The sequence below is a fragment of the Anomaloglossus baeobatrachus genome, chromosome 1, assembly GCF_048569485.1.
Source record: "Anomaloglossus baeobatrachus isolate aAnoBae1 chromosome 1, aAnoBae1.hap1, whole genome shotgun sequence".
In the NCBI taxonomy this organism is placed as follows: domain Eukaryota; kingdom Metazoa; phylum Chordata; class Amphibia; order Anura; family Aromobatidae; genus Anomaloglossus; species Anomaloglossus baeobatrachus.
The window spans coordinates 528,579,687-528,598,311 of NC_134353.1; the positions used below are offsets into that span (position 1 = coordinate 528,579,687).

At 45.8% G+C, this 18,625-nt stretch overlaps 1 protein-coding gene across 6 annotated transcripts in view; it reads left to right on the plus strand.

The window, feature by feature from the left end:
- The first annotated feature begins 463 nt into the window (after positions 1–463).
- Positions 464–18,625, plus strand: part of SLC24A2 (solute carrier family 24 member 2) — a 344,055-nt gene continuing 325,893 nt past the window's right edge. For 2 of the 6 annotated variants that reach the window (XM_075316333.1, XM_075316326.1), the window contains exon 1: positions 804–1,167. The gene's annotated coding sequence lies outside the window, so the exon portion shown is untranslated. The other 4 variants (XM_075316302.1, XM_075316318.1, XM_075316310.1 and 1 more) reach the window with 4 other exon arrangements.

The following is an 18,625-nucleotide window of genomic DNA, read 5'->3' on the forward strand; positions in this document are numbered from 1 at the left end:
GGCCCACCGGGACTCTTCCGCCCAGGGCCCACAAAAACCTGGAGCCGGCCCTGCCCATGGGCACATAGCTTTAGAGCTGAAATCTTATATACGGTTTAGCATATAAGCTGATGTGATCAGGGGTGGACATATCATTGCCACAACCTGTGAGGCTGCACAGGAGTCCATGAGGTAAGGGGGCCGATTTCTACCTCCAAAGCAGGTTGGACTGTACATTAACATGATCTATTTTGCTGGAAAGGGCCTCTACACTATTTTTGCACAGGAACCCTTTTCTGTCTGACAGTGGGTGGCATATTACATTGCAAAAATACCAAATAATGGAAGAACAGTTGTGAGAAGACTGCTTACAATAAACATGAATATTGCTCCTGAATTGTATTCAAATATGCCGCCTGTGTAGCTATGGTAACAGCGCCATTATCATTTCCTTCACAAGCTGTAAAGGCAATATGCTGGCAGAGTGACGCTGGCCGGGGATAACGGGAGCTCTTCAGTCAGAGGCAGCGATTAGTCTACATGTGGAGCTCAATGTGACCGGCTGTTCACAGAGAGGAGGCTGGGAAGGACTCAGCACAGTCACCCTGAGGTAACGGACGCAGGGTGAGAAGCTACAAGTGAGCGCGGTCCCTGGAATGACGTCACATTGGAAATGGGCGGGAAAAGGAGGATCCGACCGGTCTGTTGGTGAGAGGGACTGATAACCTCTGACAAGAAAGGGCGCGCTCACAGCTGCCAGGTGCACGGCTAAATGTGCCATGTAAGCCCCGCTATACGCAGCCATTCCACTGAGTACATACACTGTAGACTCTCTGCTGTCAGACACGGCAGTGTGCAGGGCTGTGCGCCTGTAGCAGGGAGACAACTCCTGAGAGGAAGAGTTTGTCCATACGCATAGAGACAAGTCACAGAGGGAATGGCAGTGTGAGGCTCAGGAGGGAGGTGTGTGGCTGATGCTCCATAATCAGGCTTGGAGCTGGACATACAGAGGGTGTGGCAGAGGGAGGCAGCTTAGACATTCCCAGTAACTGGTGCTGAGGCTGCTCTCTTATGTATGTATACTAGGCAGCTGGCAGACAACTCCTGGTTACAGCAGGAAACCATGAGCAGCATCCAGCCCTGGCACACCTATCTGCCCTGACTTTACAGGACTGGCATGGGTCACTGGTGAGTGTTGTGTTTCCATTGTTCACTTGTCCTGATGAAGAGCTGTTTACTGGGATAAATAACAATGACCTGTAGTATGTGGGACCCCGCTAACTCCGAATCAGCACATTCACCCAACTTTTGTTATTGCCAGTATCTTACAAATGCAACACGATAAACACATTTTGGTTACTTTAATCATATTTTTGTTTTCTATGTATCTGTCTGATCTCCATCAGTTATCAGTATGTCATGTTCGGATCTATTTATCTGTCTCATCTATCCATCTACATTCTAGCTATCATCTATCTATCAACATATCTCTAGCTATCATCTATCTCACATATCTATCTAGCTATTATCTATCTCATATCTACAGCAATCAATCATTTATTTATATCATATATATCATTATATCATATATCATAATTCATTTATTTATATCATATCTATCATTTTTCTATTTATTGTCTATCCCATATTTATCTGAATATATATATATATATATACACACATATATTGCTTATCCATATCATATCTATATATCTATCTAGTATCTACTTATTATCTTTTTCTTATTTATTATCATCTCTCATATTGATATACCTGATGCCTATGTATCTATTTTTATTTTTTTTTACACAATCCTAATCAGCGTTCTGTAATATTCGTGGCAGGCAGGGTGATAAACATTAGTAGAAGTGATCTAACCAGCCATCTGCTTGTATGTATATTTTATAAAATGATCTTCTGTGCCTGAGTGCTTTCACATGTGAACTTTGAATCTCAGGATTTACTTGTCCTGGATGTCCAACGAACGAATGACCTGAAGTGAATTAATAATCGTTTAATCCCTTACCTCAAAATATTTTTACCCTTGAAACCAAAGTTTTCATTGGTGGATTTGAGTCATGCGTTGTGAATATATCACAATGTATTCTCAAGATATGTCAGCAGATTCTTTGATGAAAAAAAACCAAACAAGTTTTCATTAGAATTAGACTACAGTATTGTTATTGCTGCCTGAAAAAGAAAAGGAGTGTGTGTATATGTAGTGAAAATGTACCCTCATGGGTGAGAAGCTTTGTGCAAGCTAAAAGTTAAACAGATGAAGATTAAACAGATTGCAGTCAATAAGTAGCTTACTGATTCTGTGCTCTGCAATCCACGTGAGATCAGAGCGGCTCCAGCACTGAATGTCAAAAATCTACCAATGAATGTATACATATTAATCTAATACTACCTCTTATGTGATCTAAAAAAAAATATTTTTTTAGTTATTATTCAGGAAGCAGTAGTACACATTTAGTCTATCTATCTATCTATCTATCTATCTATCTATCTATCTATCTATCTATCTATCTATCTATCTATCTATCTATCTATCTATCTATCTATATCTTTTGACATTTTGCCAGTATAGAAATAAGTGGAGATTTGTGTAATATACAAATCAATGTACTACATTTCTATAGATCAAAGACTCTCAGCTCTAATAACAATACAATTAAATAGAATCTTAACATATAATCATACACAAATATTGTGACTGTAAGATATATCTTATCACAAACGTTATTACACAGGTCAACTACCATTCAGATAATCTTTTTTGTTTTGCAAAGCAATAGTTAGGTTTTCCAACTAAATACACTTGTCACCTATCCACAAAAGTACATATAATTGGTAGAGGCTTACAATGATCATTAGAATGGGAATCTCACACTCTACTGCATGAGTGGAGTGGTAATGCACATGGTGGTGATTCAGTTAGGCCTAAAGAAGTGAATGGAGCAGTGGTCACATATGCGCACATACACCCAGTTACGCAAGTGTCTTTGGGTCCTCTGTTCTTAGGATTAGAAGGGTTTCCAGTGTCCAGACTCCCCCAGCTATCATACGTTTTGTATGTAGTGCAAAAACCTTTTAACAACTTTTTGAAACATAGCAGTAGTATGAAGATATTACCATTGTTATTTCTGTAGTATTGCTGCTCAGTTCTCGTTCACTTTAATGAGAGCTAACTTGCAGTTTTCAAGAATAGCCAATACACAATAAACGGTGCTGTGGTGTTTTGCCTCTGTACCATTCCAGCACCTGAGAAACTTAGCAATAACTGATCATGTGGATGACAGATGTCTGACCCCCATTGATATGGTAGTGATGGCTTATTCTAACACCTCCTATCTCAAACACCCCTTTAAAAGGAAACCTGAGAGGGACCCCATTCCCACAGAACCACCAGCAGCTGCATGTACCTATATAAATTCCCTTCCTAACAGTCCCTTTATTGCATTGCACACAAACAGATTTGTAGAAAAATACCTTCCAAAGTCCATTTATGATATGCAAATGACCCCTTGACTATTCGATGGGGCATTAGTTCCCCAGACTAGTCAGCCCACCTAGTATGTTATCATTCTTGTGTAACCACCAGCACTATACAAAGCTCGTGCAAGCACGTGGCTTTGTGCCCTCACATCATTGAGCTTCTGAGCTGGGTATACAAGTGAGAGAGGCGCACTTGCACATAACCGGAAGACTTGTTTTTTTGGGTGTGTTTTTTTCTTTTCACTTACATGGTTATTAATCAGAGTGTCTGATAGACACCTCTCAATTTCTAATGCCAGGGCTTGATGCCAGCTGACACTACACAGCTGGCATTATCCCCTACTACCATTACCCCGATTGCCAACCCACTAGGGCAATCAAGAAAAACCAAGGCGAATCGCCAGAATTGGAGCATTTAATGTGATGTGCCACTTCTAGGGTGGCTGCAGGCTGCTAGATTTAGGCTGGGAAGGGACCAATAACCATGGACCTTCCCAGCCTGATAATATCAGCTCTTAGCTGCCTGCCTTACCTTGGTTGCCTAAAAATAGGGGACACACCACATCGTTTCTGTCAATTAATTACTTATGTATTTTATTAATAGCCGTAATAATCATCTATCTTTGCACATCTTTACCACATAAAAAATTTATTTCACTGTTATGCTTTTTTTCTGGTACATGTCACACAGACAGCACACACTGATATCACACGGATGACACATAAATACACATGGAGGGTCAAAGCGAATCGTGCCACACGTGTAGCCTAAGATGGTTCATGTCTCAGGTTTGCGTTCCATTTCTGTTCTGTTCTAGCAGCAAAAAAGCAGAACTGTGTTATTTTTCTCTTGCCGATTCGGCATGAGAAAACAATCGCAGCTTGCTGCAAATGGCTCAAATAATAATCAGATCATGCGCAGCCATAAAAGTTTATGGACACATGTGAAACATCCGCCTGCATTCATATGTCATTGGAGTGCAGTCTAATTAACGTGGACTGAAGCCATGGAGAAGATCGAGAAATTAACATCTCTGTCTTCCCTGCACCTGTGCCTCCATTCTCTCATGCGCTCGCAGCAGTTTGTGCCGAGTGTCATTTGCTTATAGCATGTGTCGTGGGCGGAGGGGCCGCACTCGCTACTCTCGGGTCCGGGGTTCGAGCGGTGGGCCGGACCCGGGGACTCGAGCAGCGCTCCTTGCCCACGAGTGAAAAGGGGGTGGTTTGTTTGGGGAGATAGTTTGTCACGGGTCGTGGTGATAATGGGCACCACCGCTGCTGGTGATGGGGATCCCGGGAGCGATGGCAGGGAGCATCTAGGATGTTGGTTCCCCCTCCGTGGGTAGGAGTTGGTGATCCCAGGGCCCGGTGGTGGTACGGGGAGGCAGGGTAGCTGGGGTGCAGGGTTGCGGAGGCAGCGCGGCGCGGTGCCGGATGGCACTGTTGTACTCACTCAGGCAGAGATTCACAGAGTCTCTGGTAAACCAAACGTCTGGATGGACGGGTCCCGCAGCCGGCTGCAGTGTCTTTGCTCTCCCCGGACAGGTTGATGGTGGCTGTATTTCCCTGCACCGTTGTGAATGTATTGACTCCGATGGTTGCCCAGCGGTAGTCCGCTCCCCGGCGTGTATGAACCGAAGGAGCCCGTTCTGTCCGCATGCGCTGGCCCTTGGATCTCTAGCCTATGGCGGTGGCTTTTTATCCTCACTGTGTGGACGGTTGCCTTCTGTCGGGTCTTGGGTGTTAAGGAACCCCTCGGGTTCCGGTCACTATTGGATTTGACCGTTGTCGGCGGCTCCTAGCCTGGTCGGGGTCTGATGGCCCTGCCTTTGTGCTTGGTGCAGATCTGCTCCCCGGCTCGGTACCGGCGGGCCACCACCCTTCCCCGGTCCCGGCGGGCCACCGCCCTTCCCCGGTCCTACGGTTCCGCTGACTTGCACCACCACCGTCTGCCGACCTTGCTGACAGTGCCTGGGCTCCTACCCAGACACTAGCAGTTTCTCCACTCCAAACTGAACTCCACACTCAACTCACTGCTTCTCTAAACTCAACTGTCTGCTTTTTCTCGCCTCCAGGCCTGTGAACTCCTCGGTGGGTGGGGCCAACCGCCTGGCTCCGCCCCACCTGGTGTGGACATCAGACCCTGGAGGAGGCAACAAGGATTTTGTTTGACTGCTGTTGACTATCCAGGGGAGGGGGTGTGTGTGATGTTATGTTTGTGACTACCTGGCTAGTCCAGGGCGTCACACATGCGATTCACATGATAGAATCTTCGACTGTTATACCCTTGTGTGATTCTACCTTAAATGAAACTGGGCTGTCCAGCTCCATTTAGTGTTTTCATCTGGCTGCAACTGGAGCTAATAACATCTGATCAATGGGGATTCGGGGTATCAAACCACCATAGATGTAATATCTTCAGGATTGGTGATTTATATCATATCAAAATTTTATATGGACAACCCCTTTAATTATCAAATCACATTCATTTTGTGTAGACACATCTTTTTTTTATCATCATAATCCAGGACCCATAACTTTTTTTTATCATTCTAACAATGTAACTATATGAACGCTTGTTTTTGGCACTGACATTTTCTAATAGCACCATTTTGAAATATAAATAACTTATCAATATACTTTCACAATATTAATTCTTTCTGGAGAGATGACATTAAAGAGCAAAAGTTAAAAAATTACCATAAGTCTGGTACTACACGACGACCTTGGCTGTGACAACTCGATGGGGGCAGTGCAGAATCGGGGCCCAACTGTTCATTCACCTTCCCATGGGAAGCTATATAAGTGAAATGCCTTGCTTAAAAAAGGGGAGGCATGCCTCTGTTTGTCAAGGTACAATAAACTACAGCAAAACCAAAGAAATGAGACGGGGCATATGTGACGCCCTGGACTAGTCAGGTCGTCACAGGGTTCTGCACAATCTTTCTCTCCCCGTGCAGGGCTCAAACCCCCCCCCCCATGGTTCTGGGTCCCCACCTTGCGGTACTGCCTCCACCAGCATCCACAAATCCTAGTTACACCTTGTACCACACCCTGTCAGGCACACCAGTGGGCTGCTAAGCTGGAATAAGGCCGCCCACCTAGGGGTCAGGCAGGGAGGAGGGGGGTGACAAGTCAGTTCAGTGGTAGCCCTCGAACTGTGAGGAGCTCGGAGGAAGCTGGGAGTTGGAGCTCCCAGGGCAAAAGGAGACTAGGTCGCAGACGGTGGTCTGAACGAGAAGGAGTCGGAGACCCGGTCGCGGGAGATTGGGACTGGGTGCTTGGCTAGTCTTGGAGGATAGCTATCAGCCGCAGTTCAATAGCCGGGCTGGAATCGAAGGCACGTCGGAGTACATGGACCCTAGGTCAGGGAGAAGCTTCAAGCAACCCGGCAATTAACCTGCGGAGGACAGGGCCTATATGGACTGTTCCCACGAAGCTCAGAGATCGGGGGCACTAGCGCAACGAGGGGGATAGGGCTTTCCAAGCAAAGCAGCCCACTGAAATCCCAAGCGTGAGCTCCTGAGAGCAAGCTCCTCTGCTACTGTTAGCAGGGAGCGGGGCCCGGACGGGCCAATTGAACACTCTAAAATACGGTGCCAGGAGGCAGACCACAGACCACCAGGCAGTGCTGGATGGAGATGGGACCCGGACGAGCTCCCCAAGAGGGCAGTGGCACCTAGAGACTTGGTTTACTACGTTGTCAGCGTCTGCTTTCTTGCTGAGTGAGTACCTGATTAACCTCTGCAACCAGCGAACCTGCGCTCCCCCCTGCACCCCATACCATCATCCAGGGTCCCGGGGCCTTTCCTTACTCGTGGAGGGTAACGTCATTTAGCTGCCCCACTCCATCACCCCGGGTACTGCCAACGGCAGCGGCGGTACTCCCTATTACCGCACACCACGGGTGGCGTCACAAACTATATATCTTCCCCTGTAAATACCCCCTTCTTCAGTCCGGTGGGACCCTTAGCCCGGGTCTGGAGACCCTCGAGCCACGGGCAGTGACATCTGGATCCGAGCGGTTCGACCGCTGCTGGGGTGGTACACATAAGTGCCATGTGAAGGAGCATGTTCACACTGTGGTCATGTAACAAGCAAAATCTAAGTACATGTATATAGCATAAGATACTTAGTTGCCTAGTGTTATGCGCATTTAAGTGCACACATGGAAAATAAAGTAAACTAAGGTCCAACTCAAAACTATTGCACCCGACCCACCCCGTTTATTTACAGAGTAGATGTCCCGCGTGTGCAATACCTAAAGGCCCCTGCACAGACTGAAACAACCCTAACTGAATATCTACGATGACCACTCTGAACATTGCTTCCTTAGGCTATGTCCGCACTTTGCGTCATCCTACTTGCAGTTCTAAACGCATCCTCTGGCAGGAATTGCTTTTGCCAAAGTTGCTTTTGACCACAAAATCGCGGTAAATACGCATGTGTTTTTACCGTGTTTTAGCCGCGTTTTTAGCGCTTTTTACATGCTTTTCCATTGCGTTTAGACAGCTGCGTTTTGAACATTAAGACACTGCTAAATAAAGTTTAAACAGTCAAACAGAATGAAAAAAGGGAAAAAAAAAGGAATACATATATAATTATTGAAATCATAACGAAAATAGTTATATTTCATATAATTATAGCGGTTTTATACTATTTATCGCTAAAATAGCAATAAATTAATATTTTTCATTAATTTAATTGTCGGACTATGTGTGTGTGTAAAGGGACATATCTTTCCATTATTTTGATGTCAGAAAAACATGCGTTTACGTAGTCCAAAACGCATTCTTTCTGCAGCTAAAAAGCATGTAAAACGCTGGAATTTTGATGTTTCTTGCTTTTTACAACTTCTCATTGGCTTCAATGTTAGCAAAACGCAGCCAAAATGGCAAAAACAATTGACATACTGCTTCTTTGAACGCAGAGTTTTTACCCAAAATTATGCAAATTAAACGCTGCGTTTGCAAACGCAAAGTGCGGACAAGAAATCACCAAATCCCATACACTTTGCTGGAAAACGCTGCAGTTCAAAACGCTGCTGAAAAGCAGGTAAAAACGCAAAGTGCGGACACAGCCTAAGCGGCCATCAAGGGTATCAAGTACCTCCTTATGAATCCAGGGGAAGGTGCAGAGTAAAAAAATAAGGTACACCAAACGTAACAGTCTGTCAGGAAAGCACTCAGCAGACAGGCTGTAAATCCAAGCAGGGTCCACTTCAGAAATATCACTAGCGGGAAATGTTGGCCCAACAAAACTTTACATATTTATACCCGCCAGGTAATAGGGCAGACTGAATTACAATATTGGAAACATTTATTGGCAGAAACACAATAAACACCAACAAAGTATTCAGAAGCAGGACACTGCCTGAACCTTACTGTGGCTCAGTGGAGAGGGCAACAGATCACAGCAGAAGGAGACTGCCGGATCCGAGGCATGACACCTAGATCCTGCTCTGCTGCCTTCTATATTGAGGTTAGTTCACAAAGGGGGGATTTGAATACTAGAGGATAGGACTGTCCAGATTGGGTACACCCTGTCATGATGAGATATTTTGAGCAAAAAAAGTGTAAAAGCTAACAGGAACTAAGTACACTATGTTATTTACATATACTATTACTAATTACTTACATACTTATTACAGGGCATTTGCTCATTTTATTTTTTGTCTTAGATTCTGCCTTTTAAATGACCACCATGTGCACGTGCTCCTGTGCATTGCACGTATACCAACTTATTAGCCTTCTTATTTTTTGGTTTGCTATAATTTCTCATTATCTTCCATGGTAGCACATTGGTATTACAGTGGAACTTAGCTTAATGAGTAACCCAGTTAGCGAGTATTTCGCCTAACGAGCAAAGCTTGCTGTAAATTTGTAACTCGATTTACGAGCAAGCTTTGCTGTACGAGCAAAATACTCACCGCACACACTTCCGGTTCCGTACATCCATCACGCTCTAACCCGCTTTTGCAGTCCACACAAACACACACAAGCACGCACAAACACACACAAACATGCACGCACACATATTATGCTCACCTTACCTTCCGTTCTCTCGCCGGTCTCCTGGAACTTGCATGTATCGGGTAACCATCACCACCGATACAGGACCTTCTGCTCCCAGTGCGCTGACGTCAAAGGCAGGAGCTGCTTGCCTCTGATTGGCCGACGCACTGCCTTTGAGTAGCGGCTGACAGGGGAAGGTCCTCCCTCGTCGCGAGGCTTGCCGATACACATGCTGTACCTGCGTACTACAAGACCCAGGAGGCCGGCGATGGAACAGAAGGTAAACATTATGCTCACCTTACCTTCCGTTCCATCGCCGGCCTCATGGTTCTTGTAGTTCGCCGCTCCAGGATGTGTATCCGGTAACCATCGGCGATGAGGGAGGAACTTCCCCTGTCAGGCGCTACTCAAAGGCAGCGCGCTGGCCAATCAGAGGCAAGCGGCTCTTGCCTTTGACGTCAGCGCGCTGGGAGCTGAAGGTCCCGCATCGGTCGCCTTGGTTACCTGATACACAGCCCGTACCGGTGAACTACAAGATCCTGCAGGCCGGCGATGGAAGGTAAGGTGAGCATAATATGTGTGTGTGTGCGTGTTTGTGTGCGTTTGTGTGTGTTTGTGCGTGTGTGGAATGGCACAATAGGGGACCAGGATGGGAGATTTAACAAGTTGTGGAACAAATTGTTTGCACTGCAATGATTTCCTATGGGAAATCTTGCTTTGCTGAACGAGTAACTTGGTTAACAAGCACACTCCCAAAACTGATTGTTCTCGTTAACCAAGGTTCCACTGTATATGTACTCATATCTTCTGGTACGAATAGGTGAAGGGGTTTAACATTCAGAACTGGAGCTATAGATGTGTAGAATTTCAGCAGTTACAGGTTCTAGGTCCATGCAAGGCAATAGCTGTAACTGCTTATTTGTGGTAGTTCACTTCTAAAATTGGCTTACATTTACATCAATTTGTGGTAAGGTGTTAAAAGAAATAAAATATAGAGTAAGATAAAAAACACTGCATCACTTTAGTGTTAATCCTTAGGGGTACTTTGCACTCTGCGACATCGCAAGCCGATGCTGCGATGTCGAGCGCGATAGTCCCCGCCCCTGTCGCAGCAGCGATATCTTGTGATTGCTGGCGTAGCGAACATTATCGCTACGCCAGCTTCACATGCACTCACCTGTCCTGCGACGTCGCTCTGGCCGGCGACCCGCCTCCTTCCTAAGGGGGCGGGTCGTGCGGGGTCACAGCGACGTCACACGGCAGGCGGCCAATAGCAGCGGAGGGGCGGAGATGAGCAGGATTTAAACATCCCGCCCACCTACGTCCTTCCGCATTGCAGCCGGGACGCAGGTAGGAGATGTTCCTCACTCCTGCGGCTTCATACACAGCGATGTGTGCTGCCGCAGGAATGAGGAACTACATCGTACCTGTCGCTGCACCGGCATTATGGAAATGTCGGACCCTACACCGATGATACGATAACGACGCTTTTGCGCTCGTTAAATCGTATCAAAAAGGATTTGCACACTACGATATCGACTGCGACGCCGGATGTGCGTCACTTTCGATTTGACCCCACCGACATCGCACCTGCGATGTCGTAGTGTGCAAAGCCCGCCTTAGAGTTATAGAGTGGATGTACAGTGGATGTAAAAAGTCTACAAAGCCCTGTTAAAATGGCAGGTTTTTGTCATGTGAAAAATCATACCAAGAAGAATAATTTCAGAACTTTTTCCACCTTTTTATGTCACCAAACCAACACTATTCATCACCAAAAGAACACTATATTCACAGTCATGCATGGCGGAGGCAGCATACATTTTACAAGATGTGGTTTTTTTTTTTTTGTTTTGATTTTTTTACAGCTGTAAATGGGCCTTTAATCATGATGAAACAAATTATGATCAGTTCCATATATCAGTCAATTTTGCATCAAACCTTTAGGCCATTGCTAAAAAGCTGAAGGTGAAGAGGAATTTCACCTTGGAGTATGACAACAACCCTAAAGGCCGCTTTACACGCTGCGACATCGCTCAAGCGATCTCGTTGGGGTCACGGAATTTGTGACGCACATCCGGCCGCTTAAGCGATGTCATTGCCTGTGACACCTATGACCGATTTTGAATCGTCACGAAAACGTTCAAAATCGCTCATCGGTGATATGCCCCCTATTCTCTATTATCGCTGCTGCAGCTAGAGATGTAGTTCCTCGTTCCTGCGGCAGCACACATCGCTATGTGTGACACCGCAGGAACGAGGAACCTCACCTTACCTGTGGCCGCCGGCAATGAGGAAGGAAGGAGGTGGGCGAGATGTTACGTCCCACTCATCTCCGCCCCTCCGTTTCTATTGGGCAGCAGTTCAGTGACGCTGCTGTGACGTCGCTGTGACACTGAACGAACCGCCCCCTTAGAAAAGAGGCGGTTCGCCGGTCACAGCGACGTCGCTAGGCAGGTAAGTAGTGTGACGGGTCCGCATGATGTTGTGCACCACGGGCAACGATTTGCCCGTGTCGCACAACCGATTGGGGCAGTTACGCACGCTAGCGATATCGGTCACAATATCGCAGCGTGTAAAGCGGCCTTAAGCATATCTGCAAAGCAACAAAGAATGACGTTGCTAGAAGATCAAAGTTTTGGAATGGTCCAGACCAAAGTCCAATTGAAATTCTGTGGGTGATCTGAAGAGTGCGTAGTACACAGATTCCCTTGTACTCTGACAGATTTGGAACCATACTGCAAGGAAAAGTGGGCAAAGATTGCCAATACCCAAAAAGACTGAATATTGTCATAAATTCAAAGGGTACTTCAACAAAGTATAGTTTAAGCTTGTGCATATTTATGGAACCATGTTTTTAGTTTTTTATTTTTCCATCCAAAAATTTTTCAGTTTATTTTACAATTAAGTTGCACCTATTCTGGGTAATTTTTAAGGTGGAAAAAGTTTTGAAATTATTCTACTTGGCATGATTTTTTTTACATAATAAAAACCTTGCATTCTAACAAAGTGTAAACACTCTTTACAGTCATAGCCAAAAGTGTTGATACCCTTGAAATTGTTCCAGAAATTGAAATATTTCTCCCAGAAAATGATTGCAGTTACACGTTTATTTCTTTTGTGTGCATTGGAAAACAGAAAAAAAAAAAAAGCAAATTGTACGTAATAGCACACAAAATCTCAAAAATGGACAGGACAAAAATTGACACCTTTTGAAAATTGTGGGTAAACAATTTTTTTGTCAAGCATGTGATGCTCGTTCAAACTCACCTATACCAAGTAACAGGTGTGGGGAATATGAAAATCACACCTTCAACCAGATAAAAAGGGAAGAAGTTGCCTCAATCTTTGCATTGTGTGTCGGGTGTGCCACACTAAGCATAAAGAATAGGAAGAGGAGAAGAGAACTGAGGATTTGTGAACCAAATGTGTTGAAAAATATCAACAATCTTAACCAGATAGGGACTGGGTCATTTTTACTTTTTATTTTTTGTTTTTTGTCTCCTGTTATTCCAAGAGCCATAACTATTTTATTTTTCGTCATATAGCCATGTGAGGGTTGTTTTTTGTGGAATGAGTTGTACATTTGAATGGCACCATTTTTTTTATCATATGATGTAATAGTAAGCAGAAAAATATAACAAATTAAGTGAAATTCTGCAATTGTTTTTTTTTTGTTATGAATGGCATTCATTTTACCAATTTTTCGCTTTATAAGACGCACCGGATTATAAGACGCACCCCAAACTTAGACATAAAAAAAGGTAAAAAAAAGAAAAATGGGGTCCGTCTTATACTCCGGTGTTCTCTTACCGGAGGGGGGCAGCAGTGGTGGTGAAGCAGGGTCACAGGAGCCAGAGGTTGTGCTGGCAGGCACGGTGGGTCAGTGGCAGCGGGGTCCGTGGTGGCAGGTGCCGTAGCGTCCATGGCGGCAGGTGCCGTGGCGTCCGGGGTGGCAGGAGTCAGGGGGCCAGTGGTGGCAGGAGCAGCGGGGCCCGTGGTGGCGGCAGTAGCAGCGGTGGCGGGTGAGTCGTGCAGCAGGTCGGTGCAGTGAGTGTCCGCGGTCCCGGTTCAAATAATTGCGCCTGGAGCGGTGCATGAGCAGATGGAGCTCTCATCCAAGAGCTCCATCTGCGCACGCGCCCGCTTCCGGCACCATCATTTGAAACTGGGACCGCGGACAAACTGGGTAACTTGCTGCACAGCCGCCCGCCCCGCACGCACAGAGTGGCAGCCAGCAGGCTGCCCGCCCACCCTGTGTGCAAGCGGCCAAGTACCTGTGCTTGCGTGCGGGCGGCAGCCGGGTGCCTGTGTGAGGGCGGCACCCGACTGCCGGCCGCACACAGCACCCGACCGCCGGCCGCACACAGCACCCGACCGCACACAGCACCCGACCGCCGGCCGCACACAGCCACGGGTACCCGGCTGCCACCGCACGCAAGCACAGGTACCCGGCTGCTTGCACGCAGCTACAGGCACCTGGCCGCCCGATCGCCGCACGGACAGGACCCCCAGGTACCGCTATATTCGGATTATAAGACGCACCCCCCATTTTCCTCCCAAATTTTTGGGAGGAAAAGTGCGTCTTATAAAGCGAAAAATACGGTAACTTGGTAGTATGATTTTCCAGGTCAGTACGATTACGTAGATACCAAACATGTATAAATTCTGTTTTATTTAAGTGGTTGTCACGTACGGAGTAGAATGTCCGTATATAACGCGTGACACACGCGATCAGACCAGTGGGCACCTGATGCACTACCAAAAACCACAACAAAAGGGGGAAAACACTTGGGTAATGATACAATGGAAGTCCCTGCCGCTAGGGAGAGGGGTGAGGGAACACCTCCACTTACCTCAAGCTGACTCCTGAGCTTCCTAGCGTCCCTATACAGGTTCTTTCAACCTGTCGGTGAGCAGGATACCTGGGTCCCTCAGCTCGCCCTAAACTCACCCTGTCTAGTGAGTAGGCCAATGAGTACACTGTACTCACCACTCAACTAATAAACACGGAGGGAAAGGAAAGACAGACGGTGGGGTGGAATTAACAGAAGGATACAAAACACCAAACTTCACTGTAGCAGATGGACTCTATAGTAGTAGGTGGATGGGCACAGAAGAATACCTCAGCAATTCCTTCCACCAGGCTGGCCAAAGTAGAACTAATTCTAACAGCAGCAGGGTCTGTTGGGAAAGCTTCAGTATTTAACCTAAATGGGCGTGGGCCTAAAGCAACAACAGCTGTCCTGCCCTGCTCAGAACTGCTGGCAACAAAACTGAAATGAACTCATGAGATGCCAAAGGAAAGGAAACCTTGTTTAAATGAGGAGTCAAGATATAGATAGAAGGCTCCAGTCCTAAGGCTGTCACTAGTCTCAAAACAGCAGTGAGACGACCATGACAGTACCATCCATTTAACGTGGGGCCTCCAGACACTCAAGACTGGTAACATCATCCACCTCAAATGTGAACAGCCCCCTCCGGTTACCAGTAGGAGACACAACACACTTCCGGAGCAAAGACCTGTGGACTATGTCATGGGTGTTAAGAGGAGAGGGTAACTCTAGCCAAACATCCATAGGGTTGAGGATATCAATAACTCTAAAGGGGCCAATGAACTCGACACTACAGAACAGGAGAAGGACTTGGGTATTCTTATTACAAATAAGCTGATCAGCAGCACTCAATGTCAAGCAGCAGCTGCTAAAGCAAACAAGATTTTAGGGTGTATAAAAAGAGAGATTAGATCCTGTGATCCCAACGTATTGTTACCCCTCTATAAATCACTTGTAAGGCCATATCCAGAATATGAGATTCAGTTTTGGGTTCCACATTTTTAAAAGGACATTCAGAAGTTAGATTCAGTTCAAAGGCGGTTAACTAGATTATAAGGAATGGAAGGCCTCCCATGTGATGAGAGGTTGAAAAAGTTAGATATGTTTAGCTTAGAAAAAAGACGTCTCAGAGGAGATCTCATTTATATGCATAAATACATGTGTGGTCAATATAAAGGACTGGCACATGACTGATTCCTTTGTGGAAGAATAGCTCCGTCGGCTAAATAGGAAAGGGTTCTTTACAGTTAGAGCAGTCAGACTGTGGAATGCCCTACCACAAGAGGTAGTAATGGTAGACACTATAAAGGTTTTTTTTAAAAAGGGGTGGATAATTTCCTCAGTACACGCTGGTTATAAATGACTTAGTGACAAAATGTAGAATTGGTGGAGGAAGGTTGAACTAGATGGACCTAGGTCTTTTTTTTCAACCTATGTAACAGTGTAACCTCGTGCCTAGAGCCCCCAACGCACACTTCCCCCTGGTGTCCTTAGTGGAGACCCTTGCATAGTCATTCTTAACCAGGTCTAGACCTGGATGTTTATTTCCATGCATATCACAGGTAGTAGAGGAAAAACTCCGTACCAAACTGACAACCAAGGAATCAGACACCTTACGCTCCGGTACCGCACACTTAGTGGGAACAACTCCCCTCCCCTGATCACCTCTATCGGGGACGCACTGAGACCTACTCTTCCCCTGAGGTGGGGGTAGCACACCATCTTTTTTCCTAGGTACCCTGGTAGATACTACTGGTGGACAGGGTGACAGTTTTTTAATAACTGCAGAAATGCTTGCACCCAAGCACCTGTGTTCACAAAAACTGCCCCAACTGACTACCTCCCCTGACTGCCAGTCAATCACATGGTTATGTTTTTTTCAACCAGGGCAGACCCAACATGATGGGAGTGGGCAGCCTGTGAGACATAACAGAAAATTCGTTCACTGTGAACGGAACCTACCCACAGGTTGATATTTGATACCATATGGATAAACTCCCTCTGATTGAGGGGGCAGAATCAATAGCCTGAATGGTGATGGATCTAGTTAGTGCACTGCAAGTGAGCCCCCGAGACTGAGCAAAGTCAGAATCCACTAGATTAGCACCCGTTCCACTGTTCACCAGAACAGAGATCATCTCAGTCTTCCCACCAACAACCACCTCATTGAATTTGAATTGTGAATTGAATTGAGTGAGTTGAATGGTGAACTGGGATGTTTAGATGGAGGAAATATGCACTGTAATGCCCCTTATCATCACAGTAGAAGCAGGACCCAGACCCATGACGAACCGTAAGGGGAGGCTCCCCCAATTGCATAGGTTCGTTGGCTTGCGCCAGTTGGAGCTCTTCCCTGGGGAAAATGACAGGGGACAGGATCCTGGAGGGTCTCTCCCAGAGGCATTAATCTACTCTAATGACGAGTGCCATGGCGGCCTCCAGTGACTATGGGGTGGAGTATTGCACCAGAGAGTCCCTAAACCTAGTTGACAATCCCTGACAGAAATGGCTCCTAAGCACTGTGTTATTCCTCTGGGTGAGCAATACTCCTCCACCGGCCACGCGCCCTGCTGGAGGCTCTGGAGTTTAGATTCTGCGACCGTGACTCCATCAGGGTCGCCGTATACAAGGACCAAAGCTGCAAAAAACTCGCCCACCGACCGTAATGATGGAGAGTTGGTCAGCAGAGATAAGGCCCAGGACTGGGGATCTCCCCACAACAGAGAGACTGTTGCTCACTCCCCGATGAACAAGGGCGGAGCCTGAAGTATAACTTACAGGTCTCCCTAAAGGTGGTAAACTTATCCCTCCCACCAGAAAACTTACCTGAAAGGACTATGCTGGGTTCTGGTTGCGCCTGAGCATATGCAGACACCGGAACCTCAGTAATTTGTTGCAGATGCTGCACAACCTCAGACCGCATGTTCGAAAAACTCCTGGGACAGGATCTGCAACAGCTGTGCGAATGCCGCAGCCTAAGCCACAGTGACACAGAAAAAAAGAAATATGGGCCACTGTTAATGTCATGCACAGAGTAAATATGTCTGTATATAAAGCATGACACACGCAATCAGACAAACGGGCGTCTAAGGCACTACCAAAAAACACAACAAAAGGGGGGAAACACCAGGGTAACGATACAACGGAGGTCCCTGTTACTAGGGTGAGCAGTGAGGGGGCACCTCCTGCACTCACCTCAAGCTGACTCCTGAGCTCCCTAGTGTGCCTATACAGGTTATTTCAACCTGTCGGCTAGCAGGATACGTGGATCCCTCAGCTTGCCCTAAACTCACCCTGTCTAGTGAGTAGGCCAACGAGTACACTAGGCTCGCCACTCAACTAATAAACACGGAGGGAAAGGAAAGACAGACGGTGGGGGGGATACACAGAAGGATACAAAACACCAAACTTTACTGTAGCAGACGGACTCTATTGTGGCAGGTGGATAGGCACAAGAGAATACCTCAGCAATTCCTTCCACTAGGCTGGCCAAAGTAGAAATGATTCTAACAACAGCAGGGTCTGTTGGGAAAGCTCCTGTATTTAACCTAAATTGGCGTGTGCCCAAAGCAACAACAGCTGACCTGCTCTGCTCAGAACTGGAAACAAAACTGAAATTAACTCAAGAGACGCCAAAGGAAAGTAAACCTCGTATAAATGAGGAGTCAAGAGATGGGAGGCTCCAGTCCTAAGGCTGTCCCTAGCCTCAGAACAGTAGGGAGACGACTGTGACAGTGGTGGAATAAAAATCAGAAATTATGAAAAAAATAAATCTTGATTATGTAAGACTTTCTGACAGCCATAACCTTGTCAATTTTGAGATCTGGGTTGTGTGAGGGGTTGCTGATGCTGATGTTTTTATTGATATTATTTTAGGATATATACAATTTTTTTAATCACCTGTTATTACATTTTTTTCCGTTGTTCAGTTGCTGAAAAACTGCAGTTCTTGCAATTTGATTTGTTTCTCATTACGCTGTTTACCGATTGGATTAATTTATTTTTGATATATCGGACTTTTACAAATGCAGCAATACTAAATATGTATTTTATATTTTTAATGTGATAAGAGGATGGTGATTTGAACTTTTATTTTTGATTTGATTTTTTTCATTTTATTTAAAACATTTATTTTCTACTTTGTACTGCATTTAATAGTCCTCTTAAGGCACTTGACCATTACTTAGAATTAGTGTTTAACATTATTTAGCTTGAAAGAGTTGTTCCTGTACTTTTATATCGATAACCTATCCTTAGATCATCAGGATAGGTCATCAGTACGAAATGGAAATAAGAAGAAAA